At 38.4% G+C, this 16,569-nt stretch overlaps 1 long non-coding RNA gene across 19 annotated transcripts in view; it reads right to left on the bottom strand.

Moving 5' to 3' along the window:
- Window positions 1-14,613, bottom strand: part of LOC129137843 (uncharacterized) — a 40,333-nt gene extending 25,720 nt beyond the window's left edge. For 14 of the 19 annotated variants that reach the window (XR_010152116.1, XR_010152118.1, XR_010152120.1 and 11 more), the window contains exons 1-4: window positions 14,350-14,610; window positions 12,142-12,203; window positions 1,361-1,486; window positions 524-581 (exon numbers count right to left, since the gene is read on the bottom strand). This is a non-coding gene — a long non-coding RNA (uncharacterized LOC129137843). Of the gene's footprint in view, window positions 1-523; window positions 582-1,360; window positions 1,487-12,141; window positions 12,204-13,343; window positions 13,498-14,349 lie in introns of all 19 variants that reach the window. The other 5 variants (XR_010152117.1, XR_008540679.2, XR_010152130.1 and 2 more) reach the window with 4 other exon arrangements.
- Between the last annotated feature and the right edge of the window lie 1,956 nt (window positions 14,614-16,569).

Below are 16,569 nucleotides of genomic sequence, written 5' to 3'. Positions count from 1 at the left end.
TACTAAAATATGTAAATTCACTTTCAGTATCTTTTACCCAAAGAATCATTCTATACTTCTGCACAAGGTGAGAATAATAAAGGCTACTTTATAAAATGACTGTAAAAATAGTGAGTAAAAATATTCTTTTGGTCGTTATGATGCTGTAACATTCTCTGCTGGTTTCAACAATATTCCTTTTTTTAGTCTTCCTGTTTGTCTTTAGACTTCCAAACAGTGAGTTTAAATATCATAGCAACAGTGAACCAGGTTTTGCACTATTTGATTTATTTTTTAATCTACCTTACTTGGTGTGTGAAATTATTAATCTTCATTTTTAACTTACATATCTTTTTTCCAGCCTAGCATTATATATTGATAGGAAATCCACTAAAAGTAGATCACAAAATCTACTTTTCAAAAAAGCTATTTCGTTTTTTATATCAAAATTACTGTGGGCTTAAGACAGATACTAAAATTTTTAATGAATACAATTAAATTTTTAAAATAACTGGTTACTAATTATATTACAACATAAGCTCACCTGGAATCAGATAATTTGACAGCCATAAACTGCTCTGGAGGACTAGGGCCCTCATCAACTATTGGAGAAAAAACATTTGAAAATAAATTTGACATTTGCTATAAATATAAAGACATTATTTTGCTTTAAAAAATGTGGCTATTTTCTTCTGCAATTAAATGTAAGAATATTCAGATATACTGATATCATTGTAATACTGTATCTTTGGAATCAAGATCTATTTTACGTTCTTGTAACTACAGTGCTAATTTTATACACTGAGTAAGACAGGGTGATATAATGCTTATTTAATAACTTTCGAGATAGCTTATCTTTATGTTTTAAAATACAGTCATAAATAAGCACTTATTTAAAAAAGCTAAACGCTTTCATTTATTCAATGGATGGCCTTGCTGACCAAATGATACTGCTTTTTACCTTCTAATTACTTCATATCTCATTAGTGCTTCCTCTGATGGGCTAAAGAAAATGAGGAAACTTCAAATTGTTAAATGCACCCCGGTTAGTTTTGGTAATAGGTCTGAATAAAAAAGAAATTCAAATATGTTTGACTCAAGTAGGTTTTCTTTTTTCTTTCCACTTACTATTTTAATTATTCATATTGTTTTGATTTCCAAAGATACTCTTATGGAACTATATGGAATGTTTTCAAATGCTTATATTAGAAAGAGGGACTTCCCAATGGCTGGTAAATATTAAGGAATTAAAAAATGGAAGAGTCAAATGCAATGGTTCCATTTCTTTGGAAAATGTTTGAGACTAGTTAGAGTTTGGCCTGAGTGAATGAATGTCCTAAAATCTACATTTGTGGCAGGATCTTCCCTTCCAGACACAAACCTTCTTTGTGTGGAGCTCCCAGGGTAAAAAGACCATTGTCGAGTGCATGTATATAGGTTCCCTCATCCATTTCAATGGCTATGGTTCCTGAAATTCCACCAAAGTTTGTTACCGTCCACCAGATTCCTAAAAAATAAAATTGATATTTCAACTTTACATTTTAGTTTTGACACAGAGTTCTTTGTTATTATAACTTAGTTTTTAAAACTTTTTATTTTGCAGTCATAAGAAATACTACAAAGATCTCACATATCCTTCACTCACTTTGTCTCAATGATGACATCCTGCATAAGTATCATACATTGTTAGAATCAGGAAACTGACATTGATATAATCCATGAAGCTTATTCAGATTTCACCAGTTTTACATGTACTTGTTTGCATGTATGTGCACAGATTCATGTGACTACCAGCACAGTCAGGATTAGGTTTTTAAAATACACAATAGCAACATACAGCCAGGCATGGGGGTGCATGCCTGTAATCCCAGCTACTTGGGGAGCTGTGAAAGAGGATCACTTGAGCCCAGGAGTTCAAGGTTACAGTGAGCTATGATCACGCCACTGCACTCTAGCCTGAGTGACAGAACAAGGTCCTGTCTCAAAAAAAGACCAAAACAAAACAAAAGGCAACATGTGAGGGTACAAAGTGATATATGGAGAACGGTCTCTCTCATGATAGACCCCAGCCATCTATTCATGCCTGCTTTCCCGAGGCAATGCCTATCATAATGCTTCTTAAAAATGCCTCTACAGGAAGACTTTCTAGCATAGTAATCTTTTTTTTTTTTTTTTGAGATGGAGTCTTGCTCTGTCACCCAGACTGGAGTGCAGTGAGGCGGTCTTGGCTCACTGCGACCTCCACCTCCTGGGTTCAAAGAATTCTCTGCCTCATCTTCCCAAGTAGCTGCAGTTACAAGAGCCTGCCACCATGCCCAAATATTTTTTTTTTTGTATTTTTAGTAGAGACGGGGTTTCACCACATTGGCCAGGCTGGTCTTGAACTCCTGACCTCGTGATCCACCCGCCTCTGCCTCCCAAAGTGCTGGGATTACAGGTGTGAGCCACTGCACCTGGCCAGTAATCTTAACAACGATTTTAGATTGAAAGCAAAATGAGCAGAATCTATGTCTATGTATACTAATTTCCAATTTGCCAATAGAAATGTTAGACTCTAGCAACAATTATTTTAGCAGTTGTTATAAAAGTTTACATCTTAATGTTAAAAAATATCCTCAAACCTTCTCCTAAATTGTACTTTAACTAGAGTAGAAATGAGTCAATCATTAACTGGATATGACATATTAAGGAATTCTTGTTAATTTTACAAGGTCTGATAATGACATAGTATAATGTATAAAAGTAAACAACAAAACAGGTGATGAGAGAAAGACATACCACATTAAGAAATGTACATTTATGTACTTACGGGTAAAATGATGTAATATCTGTGATTTTACTTAAAATTTTCTTGGAAAAAACGTGTGTGGGGGGTGCATGTAAATGAAACGAGATTGGCAAAATATTGATAATTAATGCTGGGGCCTGGGCACATGGGGGACTCATTATATTCTTCTATGTATGGATTAGTTTGGATATTTCCATAATAAAAAGGTTTTAAAGATTCAGTTAATTCCACTGCACAAAATTTTCTATTCAACTAAACATTTCATGCTTTTCATAATCAATTTTAAAATACATAAAATTTCAGCTAAAATGAAGTTGGACCCTTATCTAACACCAAACACAAAAAGTAACTTAAAATAGACCACAGACCTAAATGTAAGAGATAAAGTTACAAAACTTTTAGAAGAAATAGGAAAAGCTTCATGACTATGAATTTGGCAATGATTTCTTATATAGAACATCAAAGGCACAGGCAACAAAAGAAAACACAGACAAACTGGACTTCATCAGAATTAAAAACTTTTGTGCATCAAGAACCACTGTCAACAGAGTAAAAGGCAACCCAGAGAATGGAGAAAATATTTGTAAACTACATACAATATAAGGAATTAATATCCAGACTACATAGAGAACTCCAAAAAGACAAATACCACAATTCAAAACTGGGCAAAGGATATACATGGACATTGCTCCAAAGATGATATACAAATGGCCAATAAGCACTCGAAAAGATGCTCAACATCACTAGTCACTAGGGAAATATAAATCAAAACCATAATGCAATACCACATCACACCCATTAGAATGCTATTATCAAAACAAACAAAAAACAGAAACCAAGAAAACCAGAAAAACAAATGTTGGGCAGGTTGTGGAGAAACTGAAACCCTGTGCAATGCTGGTGGGAAGGTAAAATGGTGCATGTATTTAAATGTCACTGAAGTGTACACATAAAAACAGAAAAACTGGCACATTCTCCTTGAAGAGGTCCTTCTTCAAGGAGAACTACAAACCACTGTTCAAGGAAATAAAAGAGGATATAAACAAATGGAAGAACATTCCATGCTCATGGGTAGGAAGAATCAATATCGTGAAAATGGCCATACTGCCCAAGGTAATTTACAGATTCAATGCCATCACCATCAAGCTGCCAATGACTTTCTTCACAGAATTGGAAAAAACTACTTTAAAGTTCATATGGAACCAAAAAAGATCCCGCATTGCCAAGTCAATCCTGAGCCAAAAGAACAAAGCTGGAGGCATCACACTACCTGACTTCAAACTATACTACAAGGCTACAGTAATGAAAACAGCATGGTACTGGTACCAAAACAGAGATATAGATCAATGGAACAGAACAGAGCCTTCAGAAATAATGCCATGTATCTACAACTATCTGATCTTTGACAAACCTGAGAAAAACAAGCAATAGGGAAAGGATTCCCTATTTAATAAATGGTGCTGGGAAAACTGGCTAGCCATATGTAGAAAGCTGAAAATGGATCCCTTCCTTATACCTTATACAAAAATCAATTCAAGATGGATTAAAGACTTAAACGTTAGACCTAAAACCATAAAAACCCTAGAAGAAAACCTAGGCATTACCATTCAGGACATAGGCATGGGCAAGGACTTCATGTCTAAAACACCAAAACCAATGGCAACAAAAAGCCAAAATTGACAAATGGGATCTAATGAAACTAAAGAGATTCTGCAAAGCAAAAGAAACTATCATCAGAGTGAACAGGCAACCTACAAAACGGGAGAAAATTTTTGCAACCTACTCATCTGACAAAGGGCTAATATCCAGAATCTACAGTGAACTCAAACAAATTTACAAGAAAAAAACAAACAACCCCATCAAAAAGTGGGCAAAGGACATGAACAGACACTTCTCAAAAGAAGACATTTATGCAGCCAAAAAACACATGGAAAAATGCTCACCATCACTGGCCATCAGATAAATGCAAATCAAAACCACAATGAGATACCATGTCACACCAGTTAGAATGGCGATCATTAAAAAGTCAGGAAACAGCAGGTGCTGGAGAGCATGTGGAGAAATAGGAACACTTTTACACTGTTGGTGGGACTGTAAACTAGTTCAACCATTGTGGAAGTCAGTGTGGCGATTCCTCAGGGATCTAGAACTAGAAATACCATTTGACCCAGCCATCCCATTACTGGGTATATACCCAAAGGACCATAAATCATGCTGCTATAAAGACACATGCACACGTATGTTTATTGTGGCATTATTCACAATAGCAAAGACTTGGAACCAATCCAAATGTCCAACAATGATAGACTGGATTAAGAAAATGTGGCACATATACACCATGGAATACTATGCAGCCATAAAAAATGATGAGTTCATGTCCTTTGTAGGGACATGGATGAAATTGGAAATCATCATTCTTAGTAAACTATCACAAGAACAAAAAACCAAACACCGCATATTCTCACTCATAGGTGGGAACTGAACAATGAGAACACATGGACACAGGAAGGGGAACATCACACTCTGGGGACGGTTGTGGGGTGGGTGGAGGGGGGAGGGATAGCATTGGGAGATATACCTAATGCTAGATGATGAGTTACTGGGTGCAGCACACCAGCATGGCACATGTATACATATGTAAGTAACCTGCACATTGTGCACTTGTACCCTGAACTTAAAGTATAATTATAATAAAGAAAAAAAAAAGAAAAACTGGCCAATTCTATATTCTGTATATTTTACCTCCACACACACACACAAAAACAATGGAGAAAAAGAAAATTAATCAAAATTAAAATTTCAGCTAAAGACGATTAGAAAGCAATAAAACTAATGACAATTTAGATGATTGAGTTATAGCTACAATTGTTTTCAGTAAAAGAAATAATGCTTTATTCAGAATCATTATGAACAGTGTGATGATTAGCAAGCCTTTCTTATAAATGTAACAGTTAATAATTTTAAATTAGTTTTATTATGTATGTTCTATGCCACGTTCACCAAGTACACTTAATATTAAATAAAATCATTTAAATATAATATCTCATTAATGTTTTGCAAATGAAGAAGAAATTTCTGGCAGACAAGCTCCTCAAAATTTTCACACTCTGTCCAAGTAGGGAAATGATACAATAACATTACTTATAATATTGTCAACTGAAAAAGAAATTACTTTGAGCAGATGCCAGTATTTTTTCTCAATGGGATTTCAAAGAATAAGAAAGCTAAACACAGTATCATCAAGAATTAAATGTGAGCATTCTGTCTACTTTCTGCAAGTGGCCTACATTCAACCTTTGAAGGTATGCTTATATGTTTAGCGACTAAAGTAACATAACATAATATTTAACGGTGCCACTCCGGGGTTTTAGCTGTGAAAAAGCAGTGGATCCTAAGAACAGTGGGCACTGAAGTTGCCTGTCTCTACGTCAGGTGACAGCTCAAGCTGTGTATATTCTGCAGACGCCCAAGCTGAATTTAAGAGAATCCACTCAAAAACATTACTTGCTATTTAGACACATGCTTAAAGTTATTTCCTTTTAAACCTTAGGCAGATGGTGAAATATTTCCGCTGTGTTGTCTCACAATGCATAACAAAGCTTTTCACATATTTTCACATAGTTGAGAATGTTCCCATATGTCTGGCATGCCTGTAATCCAGCACTTTGAGAGGTGGAAGCAGGAGAATCATTTAAGCCCAAGAGTTCAAAATCAGCCTAGGCAACAAAAGGAGACCCCCATCTCTACAAAAAAAATTAAGAAATTAGCTGGGTATGGTGGTACAAGGCTGTGGTCCCAGCTACTCGGGAGTCCAAGGTGAGAGGACTGCTTGAGCCTACGAGGTCGAGGGTGCACTGAGCCATGATCATGTCACTGCACTCCAGCCTGAGCAACAAAGCAACAGCCTGTCTCAAAAAAAACAAAAACAAAAACAAAAAAACTGGCCCGATGCACCAGTGTCATGGCTGATAAGATACTACCAGGGCACCCTCATTCTAGCATCAAGGCTGTGTGACAGCTCACCTCACATTCTGACTAACCCAGTGCTTCTGTGCTAAGGACCCCCTTAAATCTCTGCCTTCATTATGTGCTTGGCACAAAGGAATGATATATCTTAGATTTGGAAAGGGAATTTTCTTCCCCAATCTTACTGTAGTCTAAGTACTCTTCACAGACCTTCTATTAACCCATAGCTGACTTAGCTTTAGTTCCTGGGTAAATCAAATCTGTGTTTTGCAAACTACGATGTTGTAAGTTCAATTGCTTCTGAATCTAGCAGAGCTCAGTGAAAATCCTTGCTTACAGACAGGCTCATTTTTATTAATGTCACACATGGTACTCTCCATGTGAAAGACAGAGTTTCTTTCATCCTATTTACCAATCCCTTCAGATCCTTGTGAGGAACCAACAGAGGGGCTTTAAAAAATTAAAAGGTTTTTTTCTTTCCCTTCACAAATAGGCACTTGCTTACTTATACGGCAAGTTTAGAAAATCCACAATGCAAAAGAAGGTGGAAGGACAAAGAGAAAAAGATGCAGAAGGACTTCCTCTTCCAGCCAAGATGGACTTGCCCTCCCACCATGACCAACGAGAAAACTGAAACTGGATAGAATATTTGAGAAAACTGTTTTCGGGGACTGGAACACAGGCAGAACAGGACTGTGATATTTGAGAACAGGAAAACACAGGAGGCAAATCTCACACACACTTCTGTTTTCTGCCCAATGGCAGTTTCTTGACCACGCAGAGAGGTAGAGACCTCCAAAAATGAGGCAATGTCACTGTCACTAAGCTGAGAGTCTTGCAGTGCTAACATGTTTGGAGTTTATAGAATAAGGTACTGGAGAAGAGGGAACTACATACAGGTGAGGCCTCGGAATAGTATGCAAAAGTTCTCTGCAGGTCTGGGGCCAAGGGCTGGGGGGAGTGCATACAGTAGGCAGGCTCCACAAGGCCTCTGCAGAGTAGCTGGCACTTCTGAGGGCTGACTGGAGATGCCAGAGATCACACAAATTTGGGACACAGCAGAGTGGACAGAACTCACCAAGTATACTTAGAACATGTGGCTGAAGCCCATGAGGATGAGCCTTTCCTAGAGTAAGAGTCACTGTCTAAGTCTACAGGCAAAAACCTAATAAATAACCACAAACTAACAAAGGCCCGGCTTGACAGGAGAAAAAGGGTGGTCAAATAATTTAACTAGGCATCAAGACATTTAACAGAAATAAAGGTTAAAATGTTATGAAAATGAAAGACTGAATTTATAAGGAAGACTTAACAATCCTAAGTGTGTACACATGACAGCTTCAAAATACTTTAAGCAAAAACTGCTCAAGTAGACAGATCTAGAATTACAGCTGGAGATTCTAACATAACTCTCATTACATTGTAGGATGAATAAAAAATCAGTAAGGACACAGATGTGCACAGTCACAAGCTCCACCAGTTGATCTAACTGACATCTAAAAAACACTGAACCGCCGGGCGCCATGGCTCACGCCCGTAATCCCAGCACTTTGGAAGGCCGAGGTGGGTGGGTCGCCTGAGGTCAGGAGTTTGAGACCAGCTTGGCCAACGTGGTGAAACCCCGTCTCTATTAAAAATATTTAAAAAATTAGCCAGGCATGGTGGCAGGTGCCTGTAATTCCAGCTCCTCCGGAGGCTGAGGCAGGAGAATCACTTGAACCTGGGAGGCAGAGGCTGCAGTGAGCCGAGATTGTGCCACTGCACTCCAGCCTGCTGGGCAACAGAGCGAGAATTCATCTCAAAAAAAAAAAAAAAAAAACCCTGAACCAACATCTGCAGAATACACATTCTTTTCAAGTGTACGTAGAAATTCACTAAGAAAGTATGTTCTCCAACTATACTATAAATGAATTAGAAATCAGCAACCATAACATACCTATAATATCTCTATGTAGTAGAAATTAAAAACAATCCACTTTTAAATAACTCAAGTGTCCATGAAAGGAAAAATCACAAGGAAAACTAGATAATATTTTGAATGGAATGAAAATGAAAACAAAATGTGTTGACTATAACTAAAACTAAAGTGGAATGAAGAGATCTAACTCTCTTCTTCAGAAGCAATAAAACAAGAGCAAAGTAAACTGAAAATAAGTTAAAGGGAGGGAAAAAAAAAGACTGAAAATACATGAAATAAAAAATGAAAAAAAGATAAAATAAGTAATACTGAAACAGGCTTGTCAAATCCTGAGGACTGCATGTGGCCCAGGCCAGCTTTGAATGCAGCCCAACACAAATTCATAAACTTTCTTGAAACATTATGAGATTTTTTATTTTTTTTTTTGGCTCATCAGCTTATCGTTAGTGTATTCTATGTGTGGCCCAAGACAATTCTTCTCCTTCGATTGTGGTCCAGGGAAGCTAAAAGATTGAATACCCCTGTAGTAAAAGATCATTAATGATCTAAAATAAATGATCTTATAAAGAATTTATAAACCTCCAGCTAGACTGACTGATCCAGGAAAAAATAGAAAAAACACAAATTGCCAATATGAAGAGACTGCAATACAGATTAGATTCTACAGACATTAAAAGGATATTAAAGGAATATTCTGAACAATTTTATGCCAATAAATCCAACAACTTGGATGAAATGAAATTTTCCTAAAAGACACAAGTTACCAAAACTGACAACAGAAAAATCTGAACATATCTCTTAAAATATCTTAATTCTCCCACAAAAAATTAAAACCAAACCAAACAAAACCCTCTAGGTTCAGATGACTTCACTGGTAAATCCTATCAAACATGTAAAGAAGAAATCATACCGATCTTACACAGCTATTTCCAAAAACAGGGAAGGAGACAGCACTTCCCATCTAATTTTATGACACCCAGTATCGCCTTGACACCAAAATCAAATAAAGCCATTACAAGAAAAGGATACAAAAGTTCAATATCTCCCATCAACACCAATATAGAAATCTTAAAAAAAAAAAAAAAAAAAAAAACCTAGAAATCAAATCTAGCAATATCCCAAAAGGCAACGCACCACAACCAAGTGGGGTTTATCTCAGGGATGTAAAGTTAGTTTAAAAGTTGAAAATGAAACCAATGTAATTCATTGGCAAAATGAAGAAAGTTGTATAATCATCTCAGCAGACACAAAAAGAGGCATTTGACAGCATTAAACATTGTTATGATAAAAAACTCCCAAGAAACAAAGTTTAAAAGGAATGTCCTCATTTTGATAAAGGTTTTCTCTGTAGATCCTAGAGACACCATACCATATGGTGGACTACTGAAAGCTTTCTGCCTAAGCTTGGAAACAATGCAATTATGCCCATTCTCGTGACTTATGTTCAACACTATGGAAGTCCTGGGCAGTATAATAAACCAATAAAAAGCAAGACAAGACATAAGGATCAGAAAGAAAGTAAAATGATAGTCACAGGAAACATAATTGCAAATTTCTTAGTATTCTATATAAACAAACCACTAGAAGTAATAAGTGAAACAGACTTATGAGACTACAAAGTCACTATACAAAAATCAATTGTATATCTACATACTGAGAGCAGACAACTGGAAAATCAAATTCAAAAGTTCTACTGACAGTAGTGTAAAATTATAAAATACTTAAGAATAAATTTTAAACAGGCATGCAAGACTGCTACATTGAAAATTATGAAATATTGAGGCCCAATATTAAGATGTTGATTCTCCCCCAAATGATCTAGACTCAATACAATTCTCCGAGAAAATCCAACAGGCCTCACTATAGAAATTAATAAACTAATAGTAAGTACAAAGTTGGAGGACACACACTACCTGATCTCAAGACTTCATGAAATTATAGCAATCAAGAGAAATATACCAAAAGAAAAACAGACAATCGATAGAACAGGGTCCAGAAATAGACCAATATATAGAAAGATAATTGATTTTTTATGAAGATATGAAACTGGATTAATGGAAAAAGGAAACACCAGTGGTGCTGGCACAAATGGCTATCAAGATGTTAAAAAAAAAAAAAGTATATTTTGAAAACAAACTCACACCATGCCATAAATTAATTTGAGACTAAAGACAGATGTAATGTAAAAACTAAAACTATGATGCCTCTAAAAGACAACGTAGAATATTTTCCTGACTTTGGGGTAAGCAAAGATCTCTTAGATCAAAGAGATAAGGTAGTAACCAAAAAAGAAAAAAATAAACTAAGCTTTATAAAAATTAACAGCTTCTGACCATCCTGGCTAACATGGTGAAACCCTGTGACTACTAAAAACACAAAAAATTAGCTGGGCGTGGTGGCAGGTGCCTGTAGTCCCAGCTACTTGGGAGGCTGAGGAAGGAGAATGGCATGAACCTGGGAGGTGGAGCTTGCAGTGAACCGAGATTGCGCCACTGCCCTCCAGCCTGGGCGACAGAGTGAGACTCCATCTCAAAAAAAAAAAAAAAAAAAAAAAAAAAAAAAAGCTGTCCATCCAAAAACCACCATTAAGAAACTGAAAAGGAAAAACTCAGACTGGGAGAAAAGACTGACAACACCATCAACTTTTGGCAAGGGTGTAACTGGAGAACTAATTCATTCTTGGTGGGAGGGTAAAATGGCACAACCACTTTAGAAAATTTTTGGCAGTTTCTTATATAGTTAAACATTCACTTATCCTTTGACACAGCAATTCCACATCTACATATCTACCCTAGATATATACCCTAATTTTAGAATTGTTGATTTGCCATTTCAAAAGCAATGATTCTTCCAGAACGTTAGTTTTATACATTCCATATTTTATATATTTTTAAGCTACCATAATTTATCAAGATTCAAAATGCAACTTGCCAAGTTTTAAAACAGAAAAAAAAAGTATGGAAACAGCTAAACGGAAAACAGGCTGGTTAAGTGTGTTTGGGTCAGTTTATTTCTAGTATCATTTACAGGCTACCCTGATATTGTATTTAAAATTTTCATTCATTTCAGAGTTCACAAAATAATGATTTTTCCTGTGAAGATACTTCGTTTAAGAGACAACTGACTTCTACAACTAAAATGTATACATGTTCAAAGAAAATAAATTGTAAAATATATTTGGTTGAATAACATTTACATTAAGCCTTTAAAATTATGTATCAGAATCTCTGGCTATTAAGCAGTCTAATGGTGCCTACTAAGTCAGAGAGTTGTAATTCTTCTCTCCTGTGCTCTGTTCTGATAATGAAGTAAAGGCATCAGTAGCATCTACTGTGCTAAAGAATAAATGGAATTTACAAATGTAGGTAATATTTAAGCACTTTAAGACAAATATGAATACATCATAAATTTCTAACTAGGAAAATATTTTCAATGAGATCTCAAGAAATGTTAACTTTTTTTCAGAATAAAGCACTGAAAACTGACTCACCAACATATCAAACTGGGTTTCTTCATCTTCTTCTCTTCTTATCTTTCCTCTTTTTCTTCTTACTACAGGACATAATTTATATAGATGAGTTTAGGTATATCGATTTGTGTGATAAATAAATATCACAAGATTGAAACTTGGAAGTCTTTTAAGCTGTTGCATTTATAAATTATTGATTTAGGAAGACTTACATTGCTATGCCCTCTTAAATACAGTACTGAGAAGTTGCTTCAGGCTTTGTACATATCATGTTAAAGTTCAAAGCAGATTGTAGAGCCACACTGCCAGATTTTAAATCCTGGTTCTGTCATTTCTTAGCTCTGTGATTTTTGGAAAAGGTACTGAATCTCTCTGTGAGTCAGTTTCCCCACTTAAAAAATTAGGATAATAACTTAACTCTTAAGGCTATTGTGAGGATTAAGAGGTAATATGTATCTTCACACATTGCTGGTGGAAATGTAAAATGGTGCAGCATCTACAGGAAACAGTTTGGGGTTCCTCAAAAAGTTAAAGAGTTACCATATGACCCAGCAATTTTACTCCTAAGTATGTATACCCAAGGGAAATGAAAACATACACCCACAAAAATACTTACATAAGAATATTCACACTAGCATTAGTCACAATAGTCAAAAAGCGGAAACAACCTAAATGTTCATCAACTGATGAATGGATGAACAAAATGCTACATCCATATAATGGAATACTATGCAGTCATAAAAAGGAACAAGTGCTACAACAATGATGGACCTCAAGAATGTTATAAATGAAAGAAGCCAGATACAAAAGGCCACATGTTGCATGATTTCTTAGGAAATATTCAGAATAGGCAATTTCACATAGATAGCAGAGTAGTGGTTGCCAAGGACTAGGAGAAGGGGAGGATGGGATGTGACTGCTGTAATGGGTAGGAAGAGATTCTTCTGAGATGATGAAAATGCTGAGCAACTAGACAGTAGTGAACCTCTTGAATATATACTAAAAACCACTGACTGTAAAAAAGGGTGAATTTTATAATTATGAATTACATCGCAATAAAAAAAAAACCCAAGAGCGATTTGAAAAAAGTTAATGTGCAAAGTGCCTACAACAATTTCTTGGTGCATTGAAAGTGCTATATAAGCATTAATTATGATTATTACGATAATCTTAAGACACTCTTGTCTGCATTTTCATCATAAAGTTTTCAGAAGATAACTCACCACTCCTCACAGGAAATTCACAGGGTAAAAATCTCACATTCATTCAGGATATACCTGCCGTTTATTCTGGCATCTTCATGAGGCCAGACTCCTCGAGAGGGTTCTCAAGGGCAGTGGCTTCAGCTCACTCCTTGATACTTTCTTTCCATCTTGCCTAACAATATCAAAAGCTTTGTTTATCAGGGAGACCAGGAGGAAATGCTCAATATTTGTATGTACAGTTAACCTCAGGCAAATCTGCCAGTTATAAAAGAAGCGGGGATATGAATGCACAGGTATTTTTCTCCTAAAGAGCTAATAAATTACCACTACGACCTCCTCCTCACATTTGGCTCAATTTATTTACTGCATATATGTTCTCTCATTTAATCCTCAGAGTCTTCTAAAGGTATAAAAAATGGCCTGAAAGTATAAATGTGTAAACGGAGGTTCAAAGATATTTGATCTCTTAATGAGTAAATGGAAGTCCAGACATATTAACCAATTTTCCACAAATTACAAAATTAGTAAATGACAGAGTGCAGGTTCCAGCCCATATCCCTATCAAAGCCCATATACACCTCAACCACTGTGTGATTCATCCTGGTTTCACTCTACATATTAGCTTAGAAAAAATTAATCAATAATTTTTCCAGGAAGAGACAATGGAGAAAAGAATAATCCCTAATAAAGGAAGTTATTATCATGAACTACGAGATCACACTAACGCAGACCCACCAGGCAGAGGCCTGGAGAGATGCCTCAGAGGACCGAAACTCGTTGGTACGGGGCCACGGGTCACCCGCCCTTCTATCCTGTTTCCAGGGTCGTCCGCGCGGGAGGCTGCCCCTCTCTGCACAGGCGCCAGGAACCGCGGTCCGGCCTCCGTCCAGCCCGGACAGGGGCCAGGGCGAAGCCTGGGAGGCCACGAAGCCGGCTCTCCGCGCCACGGCTTCCACCGGATTCGAGGGGGTGGAGTGCGTCCGAAAAGAACTGAGGAGGCTCCCGCCGGAGCTGCAGGACCCACCTCTTCGCCTTGGTTCCCTTAAGCACAAGCTTGGTAGACTTCACATAGGAGTACTCGGCCATGGTTCCGGGAGACTTCTGCGCGGAGAGGCTGAAGCCGGCTCAGGACGAATATGTGACCCAGAGCAGCACCACGGCGGGGAGGAACAGAAGTGGAGGCGAAGTAAACACTCCCTGACAGCGTACGTCCGTCCAGAACCCGCCTTCGTCTTCACCCAAACGCTGAATGGCTGAGATTTCCACTTCCGGGTTTCTGCCGGGGAGCTACGGCGGCCGCAGAGGGCCGAAAGGTGTCCGTACGCAGCTGCTCCCTGGCGCCCTCTCGAGGAGCCCCTGAGGATTCGTGCCTCCCAGAGGTGGGGAAAGCCCGCCCGAGGCGCCGGTGCTGACGGTGGCGGGACTGCCGGGCTCGCTGTGGAACCGCCTCCCGCTAGAGCTGCGGGCTGGCGACGGTCCCCGCGGGGGCAGGAAGCGGCTCAGCCTTCCCTCGCCGGCCTGCGGCGGCGCGTCTGGAAGCGCTGGCCACTCGTGCATGGGTCACTCGGGGCTGTGCCTCGCGCGACCGTGTGTGCAGGAAACAAGCAGGAAATACCCTAAAATAGAATGAAGCGCCATGTTGAGGGCCGCGGACGTCGCAAGTGCTGTGGGAATGTGGGCTGAGGTGGAGAGTTACAGGCGCGTGTTACAGGCTCAGGGGTCAGGAAGAAGCCTAATCGTGGAGGCGGCATCTGAGGAGGGTCTTGAACGCTGGGCAGGCTTTTTCCCGATAGAGATGGAGGAAGCTAGCCGTGTCTGATGGAGGAAACTAGCCCTGTCAGATGGAGGAAACAGGGCAGAGGCGTGGAGGGAGCCATGCAGCGCTGGTGTGAGGAGCCGCGAGCAGGCCAGGCCTGTAAAGCAGAGTGATGGGAGCCAGGATAGAGAAGGCAAGTCGGGGTCCTGTGGTCGCTGAAGAATTTGAATGAAATCAGTAAACAGGTGAGAGGGATCCATCGCAAGAGTATGGGATGAAAGGAGGAGTAGTCCACGGTGATTCCTCTGCAGCGGTGGGTATTCTTAATCGCGTATGTGACACCAAAACGGTGGGTATTATTGATAGCGTATGTGACACCAAAACGGTGGGTATTATTGATAGCGTATGTGACACCAAAACCACCCCACTCAAGCTGTGGCTCTTTCCTTAAAGTACAAAACAGAGACCAGTTGGGTTCCAAGCATCCACGAAGATCTTATTAAATTCGTGATCCCTGGTGGCACCACGGAGTCAGGATTGGCTCATCTCAAACCTGACTCAGAAACAAAACCATCTCAATGTGCAGAGATGAGCTTCCTTACCCGCTATCATAACATATTTTCTGGTGTTTTCACAGTGCTGCCCTTCCTAATCCCCATTCCACGGCAATCCACATGCCATGATGCCCAGAGGCATTAACAAAGGAGACACACAGGGGCTCCTCACGTTGGCTTTCCATGGTTTTGATGAAAATCTCAGTGTCTTCATCTCATACAATGTGGTTAGTAATAGTACCATTTAGGTTTGAGGAATTAAATGGTATAAATTATATAGGGTGCTTATTATAATCTACATGGAAAATGCCTAGGATATGTTAGCTATGCTTATCACCAACATTGTTATATGATGGTAATAATCAGATAGTCAGGAATGCCGACACCAAAAAAATGGATACATGCTCTGAGGGAATGAATGTGGAGAGATCAGAAGGTCAAGAACAAAGCCGTACAACATGTCTGCAGTAAAGGGATAGAGAAAAGAAAGGCTATAAAAGAAGGAATGAAACAGAGTTAGAGTAAAATTATAAAATCAAAGCTAAGGAGAATTTCCAGAAAGGGTAATATCATTTAATATCATAGAAGTTTAGGAGCACAAGATGGAAAAAAGGCCTCTGGGTAACTGACATTGAGGCAGTCTTTAGGGAAGCTCCATTTCTGATAGAGAAGTAGACACAAAGCTTGAAGCAGGGACTAGGTGAAAAAGCTGTTGGCTTGTCGCATGAGGAAATAAATAAGGGATGGCATATGCCATATTTCTGTATTTCTTTCTTTCTTGCCCAGCCTCTATATATGCTTAGAGTTTGGCAAAAACTTACAAAAAATAAAAATGAAACCAATTTCGTTTGTAGACTCAAATACAATGCTTTGTGTTAGAATCAAGATAAATTCATGCCTCTCCCTTCTATTGTCGCCGTCAGTTTTGAAATTA

Source organism: Pan troglodytes, chromosome 17, assembly GCF_028858775.2.
Source record: "Pan troglodytes isolate AG18354 chromosome 17, NHGRI_mPanTro3-v2.0_pri, whole genome shotgun sequence".
In the NCBI taxonomy this organism is placed as follows: Eukaryota; Metazoa; Chordata; class Mammalia; order Primates; family Hominidae; genus Pan; species Pan troglodytes.
Note: the sequence above shows the minus strand (reverse complement) of the source record. Positions and strands in the feature narration are given on the sequence as shown.